The sequence below is a fragment of the Mus musculus genome, chromosome 3 (assembly GCF_000001635.26).
Source record: "Mus musculus strain C57BL/6J chromosome 3, GRCm38.p6 C57BL/6J".
Taxonomy (NCBI): domain Eukaryota; kingdom Metazoa; phylum Chordata; class Mammalia; order Rodentia; family Muridae; genus Mus; species Mus musculus.
In genome coordinates this window covers 22,350,984-22,365,495 of record NC_000069.6, presented here as the reverse complement: position 1 = coordinate 22,365,495, position 14,512 = coordinate 22,350,984, and positions in this window count along the sequence as shown.

The following is a 14,512-nucleotide window of genomic DNA, read 5'->3' as shown; positions in this document are numbered from 1 at the left end:
AAATTCACCCAAGAGGAGTAGATGGCAGGAAATAATCAAACTCAGGGGTGAAATCAACCAAGTTGAAACAAGAAGAACTATTCAAAGAATTAACCAAACGAGGAGTTGGTTCTTTGAGAAAATCAACAAGATAGATAAACCCTTAGCTAGACTCACTAGAGGGCACAGGGACAGCAGCCTAATTAACAAAATCAGAAATGAAAAGGGAGACATAACAACAGATCCTGAAGAAATCCAAAACACCATCAGATCCTTCTACAAACGGTTATACTCAACAAAACTGGAAAACCTGGACGAAATGGACAAATTTCTGGACAGATACCAGGTAACAAAGTTGAGTCAGGATCAAGTTGACCATCTAAACAGTCCCATGTCACCTAAAGAAATAGAAGCAGTTATTAATTCCTTCCCAGCCAAAAAAAGCCCAGGACCAGACGGGTTTAGTGCAGAGTTCTATCAGACCTTCAAAGAAGATCTAATTCCAGTTCTGCACAAACTATTTCACAAAATAGAAGTAGAAGGTACTCTACCCAATTCATTCTATGAAGCCACTATTACTCTGATACCTAAACCACAGAAAGACTCAACAAAGATAGAGAACTTCACACCAATTTCTCTTATGAATATCGATGCAAAAATCCACAATAAAATTCTTGCTAACCGAATCCAAGAACACATTAAAGCAATCATCCATCCTGACCAAGTAGGTTTTATTCCAGGAATGCAGGGATGGTTTAATATACGAAAATCCATCAATGTAATCCATTATATAAACAAACTCAAAGACAAAAACCACATGATCATCTCATTAGATGCAGAAAAAGCATTTGACAAGATTCAACACCCATTCATGATAAAAGTTTTGGAAAGATCAGGAATTCAAGGCCTATACCTAAACATGATAAAAGCAATCTACAGCAAACCAGTAGCCAACATCAAAGTAAATGGAGAGAAGCTGGAAGCAATCCCACTAAAATCAGGGACTAGACAAGGTTGCCCACTTTCTCCCTACCTTTTCAACATAGTACTTGAAGTATTAGCCAGAGCAATTCGACAACAAAAGGAGATCAAGGGGATACAAATTGGAAAAGAGGAAGTCAAAATATCACTTTTTGCAAATGATATGATAGTATATATAAGTGACCATAAAAATTCTACCAGAGAACTCCTAAACCTGATAAACAGCTTCGGTGAAGTAGCTGGATATAAAATAAACTCAAACAAGTCAATGGCCTTTCTCTACACAAAGAATAAACAGGCTGAGAAAGAAATTAGGGAAACAACACCCTTCTCAATAGTCACAAATAATATAAAATATCTTGGCATGACTCTAACTAAGGAGGTGAAAGATCTGTATGATAAAAACTTCAAATCTCTGAAGAAAGAAATTAAAGAAGATCTCAGAAGATGGAAAGATCTCCCATGCTCATGGATTGGCAGGATCAACATTTTAAAAATGGCTATCATGCCAAAAGCAATCTACAGATTCAATGCAATCCCCATCAAAATTCCAACTCAATTCTTCAACAAATTAGAAGGAGCAATTTGCAAATTCATCTGGAATAACAAAAACCCTAGGATTGCAAAAAGTCTTCTCAAGGATAAAAGAACTTCTGGTGGAATCACCATGCCTGACCTAAAGCTTTACTACAGAGCAATTGTGATAAAAACTGCATGGTACTGGTATAGAGACAGACAAGTAGACCAATGGAATAGAATTGAAGACCCAGAAATGAACCCACACACCTATGGTCACTTGATCTTCGACAAGGGAGCAAAAACCATCCAGTGGAAGAAAGACAGCATTTTCAACAATTGGTGCTGGCACAACTGGTTGTTATCATGTAGAAGAATGCAAATCGATCCATACTTATCTCCTTGTACTAAGGTCAAATCTAAGTGGATCAAGGAACTTCACATAAAACCAGAGACACTGAAACTTATAGAGGAGAAAGTGGGGAAAAGCCTTGAAGATATGGGCACAGGGGAAAAATTCCTGAACAGAACAGCAATGGCTTGTGCTGTAAGATCGAGAATTGACAAATGGGACCTAATGAAACTTCAAAGTTTCTGCAAGGCAAAAGACACCGTCAATAAGACAAAAAGACCACCAACAGATTGGGAAAGGATATTTACCTATCCTAAATCAGATAGGGGACTAATATCCAACATATATAAAGAACTCAAGAAGGTGGACTTAAGAAAATCAAACAACCCCATTAAAAAATGGGGCTCAGAACTGAACAAAGAATTCTCACCTGAGGAATACTGAATGGCAGAGAAGCACCTGAAAAAATGTTCAACATCCTTAATTATCAGGGAAATGCAAATCAAAACAACCCTGAGATTCCACCTCACACCAGTCAGAATGGCTAAGATCAAAAATTCAGGTGACAGCAGATGCTAGCGTGGATGTGGAGAAAGAGGAACACTCCTCCATTGTTGGTGGGATTGCAGGCTTGTACAACCACTCTGGAAATCAGTCTGGCGGTTCCTCAGAAAATTGGACATAGTACTACCGGAGGATGCAGCAATACCTCTCCTGGGCATATATCCAGAAGATACCCCAACTGGTAAGAAGGACACATGCTCCACTATCTTCATAGCAGCCTTATTTATAATAGCCAGAAGCTGGAAATAACCCAGATGTTCCTCCACAGAGGAAAGGATACAGAAAATGTGGTACATCTACACAATGGAGTACTACTCAGCTATTAAAAAGAATGAATTTATGAAATTCCTAGGCAAATGGATGGACCTGGAGGGCATCATCCTGAGTGAGGTAACACATTCACAAAGGAACTCACACAATATGTACTCACTGATAAGTGGATATTAGCCCCAAACCTAGGATTCCCAAGATATAAGATACAATTTGCTAAACACATGAAACTCAAGAAGAATGAAGACTGAAGTGTGGACACTATGCCCCTCCTTAGAATTGGGAACAAAACACCCATGGAAGGAGTTACAGAGACAAAGTTTGGAGCTGAGATGAAAGGATGGACCATGTAGAGACTGCCATATCCAGGGATCCACCCCATAATCAGCATCCAAACACTGACACCATTGCATACACTAGCAAGATTTTATCGAAAGGACCCAGATGTAGCTGTCTCTTGTGAGACTATGCCGGGGCCCAGCAAACACAGAAGTGGATGATCACAGTCAGCTATTGGATGGATCACAGGGCTCCCAATGGAGGAGCTAGAGAAAGAACCCAAGGAGCTAAAGGGATCTGCAACCCTATAGGTGGAACAACATTATGAACTAACCAGTACCCCGGAGCTCTTGACTCTAGCTGCATATGTATCAAAAGATGGCCTAGTCGGCCATTACTGGAAAGAGAGGCCCATTGGACACACAAACTTTATATGCCCCAGTACAGGGGAACACCAGGGCCAAAAAGGGGAAGTGGGTGGGTAGGGGAGTGGGGGTGGGTGGGTATGGGGGACTTTTGGTATAGCATTGGAAATGTAAATGAGCTAAATGTGTAATAAAAATGGAAAAAAAAAAAAAAAGAATTCTCACCTGAGGAATACCGAATGGCTGAGAAGCACCTGAAAAAATGTTCACCATCCTTAATCATCAGAGAAGTGCAAATCAAAACTACCCTGAGATTCCATCTCACACCAGTCAGAATGGCTAAGATCAAAAATTCAGGTGACAGCAGATGCTGGCGAGGATGTGGAGAACGAGAAACACTCCTCCATTGTTGGTGGGATTGCAAGCTTGTACAACCACTCTGGAAATCAGTCTGGCGATTCCTCAGAAAATTTGACATAGTACTACCGGAGGATCCCGCAATATCTCTCTTGGGCGTATATCTAGAAGATGTTCCAACCAGTACGAAGGACACATGCTCCACTATGTTCATAGCAGCCTTATTTATAATAGCCAGAAGATAGAAAGAACCCAGATGCCCCGCAATAGAGGAATTGATACAGAAAATGTGGTACATTTACACAATGGAGTATTACTCAGCTATTAAAAAGAATGAATTTATGAAATTCCTAGGCAAATGGATGGACCTGGAGGGTTCATACTGAGTAAGGTAACCCAATCACAAAAGAACTCACGTGATATGTACTCACTGATAAGTGGATATTAGCCAAGAAATTTATTATACCCAAGATGCAAGTTGCAAAACACATGAAACTCAAGAAGAACGAAGACCAATGTGTGGACGCTTTGCCCTTAGAATTGGGAACAAAACACCCATGGAAGGAGTTACAGAGACAAAGTTTGGAGCTGAGACAAAAGGATGGACCATCTAGAGACTGCCAAACCCGGGAATCATCCCATAATCAGCCTCCAAACGCAGACACCATTGCATATGCCAGCAAGATTTTGCTGAAAGGACCCTGATATAGCTGTCTCGTGTGAGGCTACGCTGGAACCTGACAAACACAGAAGTGGATGCTCACAGTCATCTATTGGATGGAACACAGGGCCCCCAATGGAGGAGCTAGAGAAATACCCAAGGAGCTAAAGGGGTCTGCAACCCTATAGGTGGAACAATAGTATGAACTAACCAGTACCCCAGAGCTCTTGTCTCTAGCTGCATATGAAGCAGAAGATGGCCTAGTTTGCCATCATTGGGAAGAGAGGCCCCTTGGTCTTGCAAACTTTATATGCCTCAGTACAGGAGAATGCCAGGGCCAAGAAGTGGGAATGGGTTGGTAGGGGAGGTTGGAGGGTATGGGGGACTTTTGGCATAGCATTTGAATTGTAAATGAATAAAATACCTAATTTTTTAAAAATCAGCATAATTCAGGCACAGAACTATAAACTCTTTACATTTGGATAGACAATAGAGTACTTTATCTAAATTGACAAATGTGATAGACTGGAAGTTTAATGTATATCATACCTTATAATTTACATAATTGTTATAATTGTGCTAAATTTATATCTGAGAAAAAGTAGCCTTTTTATTGGGCAAAAACAGGGAAATATTGTGGATTTCCCTGATGCTGTTTATATTGTGATATTAATTCTGCTTCCTCAAGAGGGACTGTCCGCCTACAAACAGTTGATCACGTTCTCAGGTGATTTCATATGAACTTTTTCTCCATTTTCACTGGTCAAATAAAGGCTAGAGACTGTGATTGGGCAGTGGAAGGAAAAGGTGGGACAGGAAGTCTTTGAGAGTGGGGTCAGGTAGGAGAAAGAAAGAGAGAGGATAGGAGAGGAGGAGAAAGTGAGATGAAGCAGAACCACATAGCCAGAAGAGACTGTTAGTAAGAAAGGTCTAATACCTGCAGAATAAGTTAGTATAGTGCTAGATCTGCCCAATCTAGGCATAGAGCTTATAATTATAATAAGTAGATTTTGTCTTTCTTATATGTAATTATATGGGGTTCATATTTACTGCAACAGCAATTTCTTCTTATCTCAAAACCGTAATAACAATAACAACACCACTACCTTGTGAATCAGTTTTCTACCCTGTTCAAGTTCATGTCATCCAGTGAATAGCCTAACCTACATCTCTCAACCACTTATTCAGCAGGCATGGACTGTTTAGACAGACAGTATATAAGGTGACACGTTTCAGATGTTGACATGGCCTGCTCTGATCATAGGAACTCACAGATATGAGACTTATAAAAAACATGGTATTGATTTAATCACCAGGCAATTGAAAATTATTTTCCCCTAGTTTAAATCTCATCCTATAGCAAACTCAGGAGCAGGATATCAAATAAACAAAACATGTTGCTTGCATGATTATAAAATATCTAGCTTTAATCGATTCCATTTTTATAATCATTAGGTCAAACTAGGTTATATAAACATGGCCTTGGTGGACACAAGTTATGAAGCTGTTTATTGACTATCTTGTTTTCAAACTAATGTAATAAATGCATAGGTACCAAGTGTTTGCTGCACGGAGGGCCTGGATGGGAGAGCCCTCTTGTCTTTTGAATTCTCCACAGTCTCTCATGATTTTCACTGAAGTGTCAAAATCAATAGACCAATATTCTACGTTCTTTTCTTCTATAACTGCTATGTGAACTGAGGGAAAGAAATGAAAGGCAGTTTGAATAAAATCAAGAGGAGGAAAGTTAAATATCTTCATCCTCTAGGGTAGAAAAATGTTATAAAAACAAGGCAAATCCAATATTTAAATATTTTAGTGGCATAGAAAATTCTCAGTTGGAAAAGAATGAAGACTTTAGAAAGCAGGATTTTGAAATAAGCTCTTATAAAATTTAAGATAAGCTAAGTGAAATATAGATAGATGATAGATAGATAGATAGATAGATAGATAGATAGATAGATAGATAGATTCCAATCCCTATGTATTCAGAAATCTTTGTGCCTTCAGTAAACTGTCCACAATATTCTTAAAATACTGACAATTGGAAAAAGATCACCAAGTCTTTGAAAAAAAAAAAAAAAAACAAGTTGTTTTCTATAAGCCACAGCACTTTTATAGTATACTCACCTTTTTATCTCTAAAAACTACTGGGGAAAAAATGGGAGGAATTACAGAAGCATCTGAACACTGATAGTATTGTGAGTAATACACCTCAGCATGTTGTGAAGGAAAAGCATCATACTAAACATCAGGGCAAGATTGCAGTGTGGCACAATTAACTAATGGAGCACAGTAGGTGTGAGCATGTGTCATTGCATCTTAAGTCTGCAGATTTACAGTAAGAGAATGAGAAATAATTATCAAAATGTCCTGTCTTACTCTTTGATTTAATGGACTTGTTTCTAGAAACACCAGTGGAAAACAGCTCAAATACTTGCATAGGCTAATTATTCTTTTTTTAAAGATTTTTTTATTAGATATTTTCTTTATATACATTTCAAATGCTATCCTGAAAGTTCCCTATACCCTCCCCCCCACCCTGCTCCCCTACCCACCCACTCCTGCTTCTTGGCCCTGGTATTCCCCTGTACTGGGGCATATAAAGTTTGCAATACCAAGGGGCCTCTCTTCCCAGTGATATCATAGTTCATCCATTTTCACTTTTCCACAAGGAATGCATCAACCTAGCCGCACTTATTAAGTTCATGTTTTACAGGACTAACCACAGCCTTTAAAAAACAAGCCTATGAGATTCAAAAAAGGACGGTGAAGGCTGGATCTCAGAAAACAGTCTAGGAGATGGCAAGCCAGAATGTCTAGGGATGCTTAATCAGATGGCCAAGGCAGCAGACAATGTTTTTCATGCAGGTTAGAAAAAGGACATATAGCCCTCACCCAATTCAGTGCCAATAACTTATACCCAGGCTGAGAAAGGACCTGTATCCTGTGGAAACTGTTTTTTTTTAATTTATTTTATTTATTACCAAAGAGAGAGAAAGAGAGAGAGAGAGAGAGAGAGAGAGAGAGAGCGTAAGAGAGAGAAACTTAACATGCGTGCCTCAGAACACATGTGGATATCAGAAGTTAATTTTTTGGAGTTGTGTCTCTCCATGTCCAAGGTCTGCAAGGATAAAATGGGAGCTTCCTATCCCGGTGGCCCCAGCGAGGTTCCCTGTTATCCCCCAAACAGTCTTCTTTTGTAATGAACATCTAGAGTTTCTTTCTTCCTTCTTCTCATAGCATGGAGGAAAAAGTGTCTGGTGGATTATCCCTGCTCACTTTGAATGTGTTAAAGTCCATATGGCTCAAAAAACTCCCTTCAAATGAGAGAGCACCTCCATGAAAAATAGTCCATTCCATAAGAGGAATTTCTGTCACCAAGCCTTGTGCATCAGGTCACCTTAATAACTTGCCCACTAATTCTTTTTAAGAACATTAGTTTCTCCACATTAAAGTGTGAGATCCCCTGTCAGAATGAAGTGAAATATAAATGTGTGAAGGAGGATCTGTGTCAGGTAGCTAACCCAAATGAAGTAAGAACAGAGGGCATTGGTGGTAACTCGTTCAAGAGAGAAAGAAATAGAAGCACAGATGTCTCAGTTAAGATGCAGCCAACTGTGTGTCAAATAAAGGTATACGAGTGCTGCTTAAGCAAACAAGAAACTAATGCCACTCTCACATAAAAGGGGTCCACATGGGAGACAGCCATGGATGCTGCTGCTGCTGCCCAGTCAAATCAAAGATTGAGGCTGGTGTCTCTGCTCAACGATGTCAGTCAAAGCTTTAAGTTTGCAGTAATGGTGTAGTCCAAGGCCTAGCCATTCAAACAGATTCTACACATCAGGAAATGAAATAAGAGAAAAGTGGTGAAAGCCCTCAGTCTTTTTTGCAAAGTGACATTAGTCTCTTTTGTGCATCTCTCCTGAGAATTCATTCAACACTTCTTTTTTCAGTTAACAGAAAAGAGGAAATGATGATGTAGGTAATTACTAGGAACTTAAGCACATAGCAATACCTAGCTGCAAAAAAAAGTGGGGGTGTTGTGAGGAAGCCATTTAGAGATTTTATGGCCCTTTCAAGTATAAGCCAGGGTTCACAAAAGAGAAAATGGTAGTGTTTTTGTCTATTTGGGCAGCGAGACTTTACCTGGGTGGGTTATAATTATTTTTAACACTGTGAAGGACAAGACAATGGAAGACTGGGTCTGGAGAGGACCAGCTTCCTGATCCACCCTCAGTGTCCTTACAGTTGGCAAGGGAAGGTGTCCCTCTAAAACTATCCCTACTCATGAGACCAAGCATCCATCACCTCACTGCCTCACAAATGTCCACTCCAAATGCTTTCACTTCGGAAGTTAGTTTCAATATACAAATTCTGATGGGCTATGTTTGGTCTCTACAGGTATATGAATAAAAGTTTGTCTCTGGCTGATGGTGGGCATATATATTGGCAACTAGTTTTCTCTACGTCTGGATTACTATGTGACCATATAGTGACAGAAAATAGATTATCAGTTGCCTAAAATTGTTGTCATAGAAAGGGGTCCGTAGGCCCTCAGAAACAATGGCTATGTCCCTATCTTGATCATGTAATGGTTTCATGGTTGTACATGTGTGTCAAACTGTGTGCTATTTGTCCACCAAACTCATTAAAGCTGTTAAAAACATAAAAGGAGAATATAAAAATAGAAACAATGGAGAGTGCTTGCATTCTCAGAAAACAGTCCTGTTTCTCAGAAAAGAATGATTGACCCTCTGAGTTCTAGAACTACTTCTTAAAACCTCTCTCAAGATATGAAGAGACTCTTTAAATAAAACAAGTGAACAGAAAAGGAAAAATTAGAGATGATCTCCAAAAACTGACTCCTAAGAAGGCTGTCAAGGGTATACAAGCAGCAGACAACTGATGATGCCTTTTAGTTGCAAATGTTTACAAGGCCAATTTCATAAACAGAGCCTTGTGGCACACACCTATAATACCAGGAGATGGGGCAGGACTATCTGTGTAAGGGCACTCGTGGTACATCACAGAGGCCAGCCTGTTTGGGATTCTGTCTCAAACAATGCAACGAACACTAACAAGTGAAACTCCTTAGGAACTTGTTAAATATAGTGTCTTGACTCCTACATGTTGATATCTGAGGAGGCTTGGAACAACTATAAGCAAATAGCATTGAGGAGATAAGAGTTCAAGGCCTCCAGTACCTCCCATGGAGGATGTGGTAGTTTGAATATGGTTGGCTCATGGGGAGTGGCACTATTAGGAAGTTTGGTATTATTGGAGGATGTGTGGCATTGTTAGAAGGAAATATGTTGCTGTGGAATTGGGCTGCGTGGCTCCTATGCTCAGGCTCTGCCCAACGTGGAAGTAAGCCTCCCCCTGGCTGCCTTTGGATCAAGATACAGAACTCTCAACTCCTTCTCCAGCACAATATCTGTCTGCAGGCTGCCATCCTTCCTGCCATGATGATAATAGACTGAACCTCTGAAATGTAAACCAGTCCCAATTAAATGTTTTTCTTTATAAGAGTTGCTTTGGTCATGGAGTCTCTTCACAGCAATAAAACCCTAACTAATACAGAGGGCATGGGCAGATACATTCCTGTGTTCACCCAGCCTCCTACTCCACTCTACTGTGCTTCATTATCAGGCTGGGACACTGCAAGCACAGATTCCAGGTTCTGTTTGAAATCTGCACAAACAGAAAACTAAAAATAGGTCTGGGAGAAGTGTTTCCTGAACTTCACACAAATGAGTTGCATCACCAACACCGGCCAACAACCAGCTCCTTCCCCACTCAGCACTGGTCATTGTCTAAACCCCATTTCTAAACAATCCCTGTTCCTTCAGCATCAGGTCCTTCTTCAGTATTTAAATGAGAGCAGGGATCACCATGGAGATCTGAGCACCATCTACACTTTACACCAGTCTGGTCTTAAGCACCGGAGAGGCTTGGGAAACACAAATATGCTCTTCCTACAATGCCCTAGCTCTAATGACAGCACTAGGTATTCTGGCTTCCCTTCATCTCAGGGATAACAACCTCCTCTAATGTCCTCATTGTAGATACTACAATATATATGGCTCCATGAAATGGTCAATGCCACTGTGGGCCTTGTGACCACTTCCACATTTAACACACCTTTGTTTCAGATACTTAGTATGGTTCTCTTTATCTATGGTTGTCATCCTGACAGATACAAGGAACTTATTCCCAAGAAATTACAACCTCTCCCCAATAACCATACTGAAGGAACTACTTTCCATCAGACAAAATTTAGTAATCTTGTTTGTATGGCCTCCTGGAAGAAAAGGTACCTTCCTAGGAGTGATGTGAGCATACCATTGGGACAAAACTTATCTTAATGAGACAGTTGAGAACCAGAGTTTTGGGTCTATCCTTCAGCTAGGTCTCTAGCTCCTGAAGATTAGGAAGAGAATGTCTAATATCTTTAATGTTATACAAAAGGCACCATTGACTCCAAGGATCAAAGAATAATACAATACAGACAAGGGAGTGGAAGGAATATAAGAAGGGGAGGAAGGCAAGATGAACAAAGACCAAAGTGTGGACACTTTGCCCCTTCTTAGAATTGGGAACAAAACACCCATGGAATGAGTTACAGAGACAAAGTTTGGAGCTGAGACGAAAGGATGGACCATCTAGAGACTGCCATACCCGGGGATCCATCCCACAATCAGCCTCCAAATGCTGACACCATTGCATACACTAGCAAGATTTTGCTGAAAGGACCCTGATATAGCTGTCTCTTGTGAGGCTATGCCAGGGCCTAGCAAACACAGAAGTGGATGCTCACAGTCATCTATTGGATGGATCACAGGGCCCCCAGTGGAGGAGCTAGAGAAAGTACCCAAGGAGCTAAAGAGATCTGTAACCCTATAGGTGGAACAACAATATGAACTAATCAGTACCCCCCAGAGCTCATGTCTCTAGCTGCATATGTATCAGAAGATGGCCTAGTTGACCATCAGTGGAAAGAGAGGCCCATTGGTCTTGCAAACTTTATATACCTCAGTACAGGGGAATGACAGGGCCAAGAAGTGGGAGTGGTTGGGTCGGGGAAGGGGGAGGATATGGGGGACTTTTGGGATAGCATTTGAAATGTAAATGAAGAAAATACCTAATTAAAAAAAAAGTGGAGGAAGGGGTGGAGTACTGTGGAATGGTGCTTATATTATCTGCAGAAGACCTGTACAAGACTGAGTCCATCAACATTGTGCCATCATGCATGAGAGAGGAATTCATGAGGTCTTCCTTGAGGACCTACAGGTAATTAATGGTTGCTGAAGGGGCAAAGAATTTGTTCAGTGGCCCATATTGCTGTAAATAACCTTCACTCATGCTCCTTCAAACAACCCTAATCAAACTCATTGGGTCATGAAACAAACAAACACGAAAACAAAAGACATCAAAGTTGAAAAAGAACTAGTTAGGAAAAGGAAAGAGAATTAAATTTTTTATTGTTTTATTTTATTTGCTTCTCTACTTTTGTTTTATTTTGTTTTGCTTTGTTGGTTGATTAGTTGGTTGGGGTTTTTGTTTTGTTTTTGTTTTTGTTTTTTTGAAGGCTGGCTTGGTTGGTTGCTTGGTTGGTTGATTGGTTGATTGCTTGGTTGATTGCTTGGTTGGTTGCTTGGTTGGTTGGTTGCTTGGTTGGTTGGTTGATTGCTTGGTTGGTTGCTTGGTTGGTTGCTTGGTTGGTTGGTTTGAGACAGTCCTGCTGTGTAGATTTGGCTAACAAGAAACTCAACGTGAAGACAAGGCTAATCTTAAACTAATCCACTCCTCCTGTTTCTCTTTCTGCCCCTGACCCTGCCCTGACCCTGACCCTGTCTCTGCCACCGAAGAGCTGTAATTACAACCTTGCGGCACCTCACGTGGGCATGAAACTTAATTTTTAAAAGAAAATGGAAACTTAAGGGTCCATAATGCTATTTGAAATAGTCAACTAGAAAAAAGTCCGCAAAGTAAAGGGGACAGACATTTGTGTGAGCGACAGATAGTTTTTTCAAGGGTGTTGTTGGGTTGGGCTTTGCAAAGCAGATAATGAAGGAGGCATGTCCCTAGCAGACAATTTAAAGAGTAGTGAGAGCTCAGGGTGTGTTAGAGCAATCCCAGGGCAGAGTCAGAGCAGGATAAGGGTGAGATGTCATGTCACCCTGGAAAACTAGGTTTTACCTGGATCATCGGTGAAGGTCAAATGAGACCAGCGTAAGGATTGATATGATCCAGGAATCTGATTATGAGGCTTTAGGATGGTGATGCCTTTTCACAGCAACATAAAGAATCAAGCAGAGGCTGACAACCCAACTAAAAGGCCATGGCAGAAATGATGATGGCAGGAACTAGGACACATATTAGAAGATCTTTATTATTTGTCCTACTGGACACCATTTGTCATTGACAAACATGCCCTCTCCAAGCATCTAATACTACTGAACATACATGTCATTTCTAATAATCCTTTTTGGTTGTCACTAACATCATATATTCCTGAACTCACTCATTCTCTCTCTCTCTCTCTCTCTCTCTCTCTCTCTCTCTCTCTCTCTCTCTGTATCTTTGTGTTCCGCTATCTCTAGCTCCCTCTCTGTCTCTCATTCACTGTCTCTCTGTATCTCTGCCTCTCTCTCCCTCCCTCCTTCCCTAACTCCCTCTTTCCTCCCTCCTCCCCCTGTATTTGCTGTATGAATGACATGCCTCCCTCACCATGATGGAATACACACCCTCAGGAAATATAAGTCCTTTTTTTCCATCAGAGTACTTTAGAACAAAAATATGAAAGCAAATCCTTCCCCCAGAAACAATATCTTTCAAACACTATTTGTAAAGGCAATTATAGAGTGAAAAAAGGCAAATGCTTGATACTAAGCATTCACTTCAAGCCCCTCAAGTCTCTCATGGTCAGCTCCTACTGTGTCTCCTGAGAAAGACACTCTCTACTCATCATTACTGATGTGTTTCAGATATAACTGTTCCCCTTCACCTATAATGTCCTTTCTATCTACCACCCTTATCTAGCTAAATCTCATTAAATTTTTGTGATGAAAGGTAGGAGCCATCTTTTCTAGAAACCTTGCAATGATGCTCAAAAGAGGAATTGAACTTCTCTGGAGATTCCATGTCCTCTATTCCACGACCTCCTCTCCTCTCACCTGCATCCTTCCCAAGTCTGCCACTATACAAAAGCAAAGACCTCCAAGAGATTACGATCAGAAGGCAGCCCACAATCAAATCCAAAGACAGAAAGTAAGAATAAAGTAGCTGTAGCCAACAGAGAAGGCTAGAAGTCCTAAGTTGAGAGTGGACAGCAAAGACTTTCTTAAATCCCTTCCAGGCACAGGATTGTCAAAATACTATTATCACTTGGTAATATGGCCCTTGTCTCTATATTGGATTTTAATTCTCTCTTAAATAAATCTCACTCTCAATGGGGGTTCTGACAGTACAGGGGCCATTAATAAGAAAGCAAACCATGAAAACCTAATTATCAACTCAGAAGACATCCAGGGATAGCAATGTGAGGGTGAAGTGTGAAATCTGACCAGTGGATTTTTAGAGCTTGCTGTGTCTCGGTGTTTTTAACTAGTGTAATTATTTTTCTCTAGGAGGCATTTCAAAGAATAGCATTTAAAGTGACTAAAGAGAGAGTAGATCAGAGGAAACAAAAATTACAAAGTTTATGCATGCCTCATCAAAATGAAAGTAGAGTGTAATAACCTTGGAGCTCACTAGTTCCCACCAGATTGATGCCCATTTTCCAACACACAGCCACTGAACCTGAGAATACAGCGGACATCTTTACATCTTTTCAGAGGAAACAGTGGAAGGTGCAATAAAAATGTGTCTCAGGGTCCGCTCTTGTTTTTGGGGGGTTGTTTGTTTGTTTGTTTGTTTGTTTTTTGGGAGGTTGGTTGGTTGGTTGGTTTTTTGTCATTCAAAATACTTTAGCTGATAAAGCTGTACTTTTTTTAAAGAATTAAAGACTTGCCTTCTTTTTAACATCTCTGTGTATGTATGTGGAGAGAGAGAGAGAGAGAGAGAGAGAGAGAGAGAGAGAGAGAGAGAGAGAGAGAGAGAGAGAGAGAGAGAGAGAATCTCTCCCAATCTAAGTATTAGGAACTGAACTTAGATCTTCTGCAAGAGCAGTGCACACGCTTAACT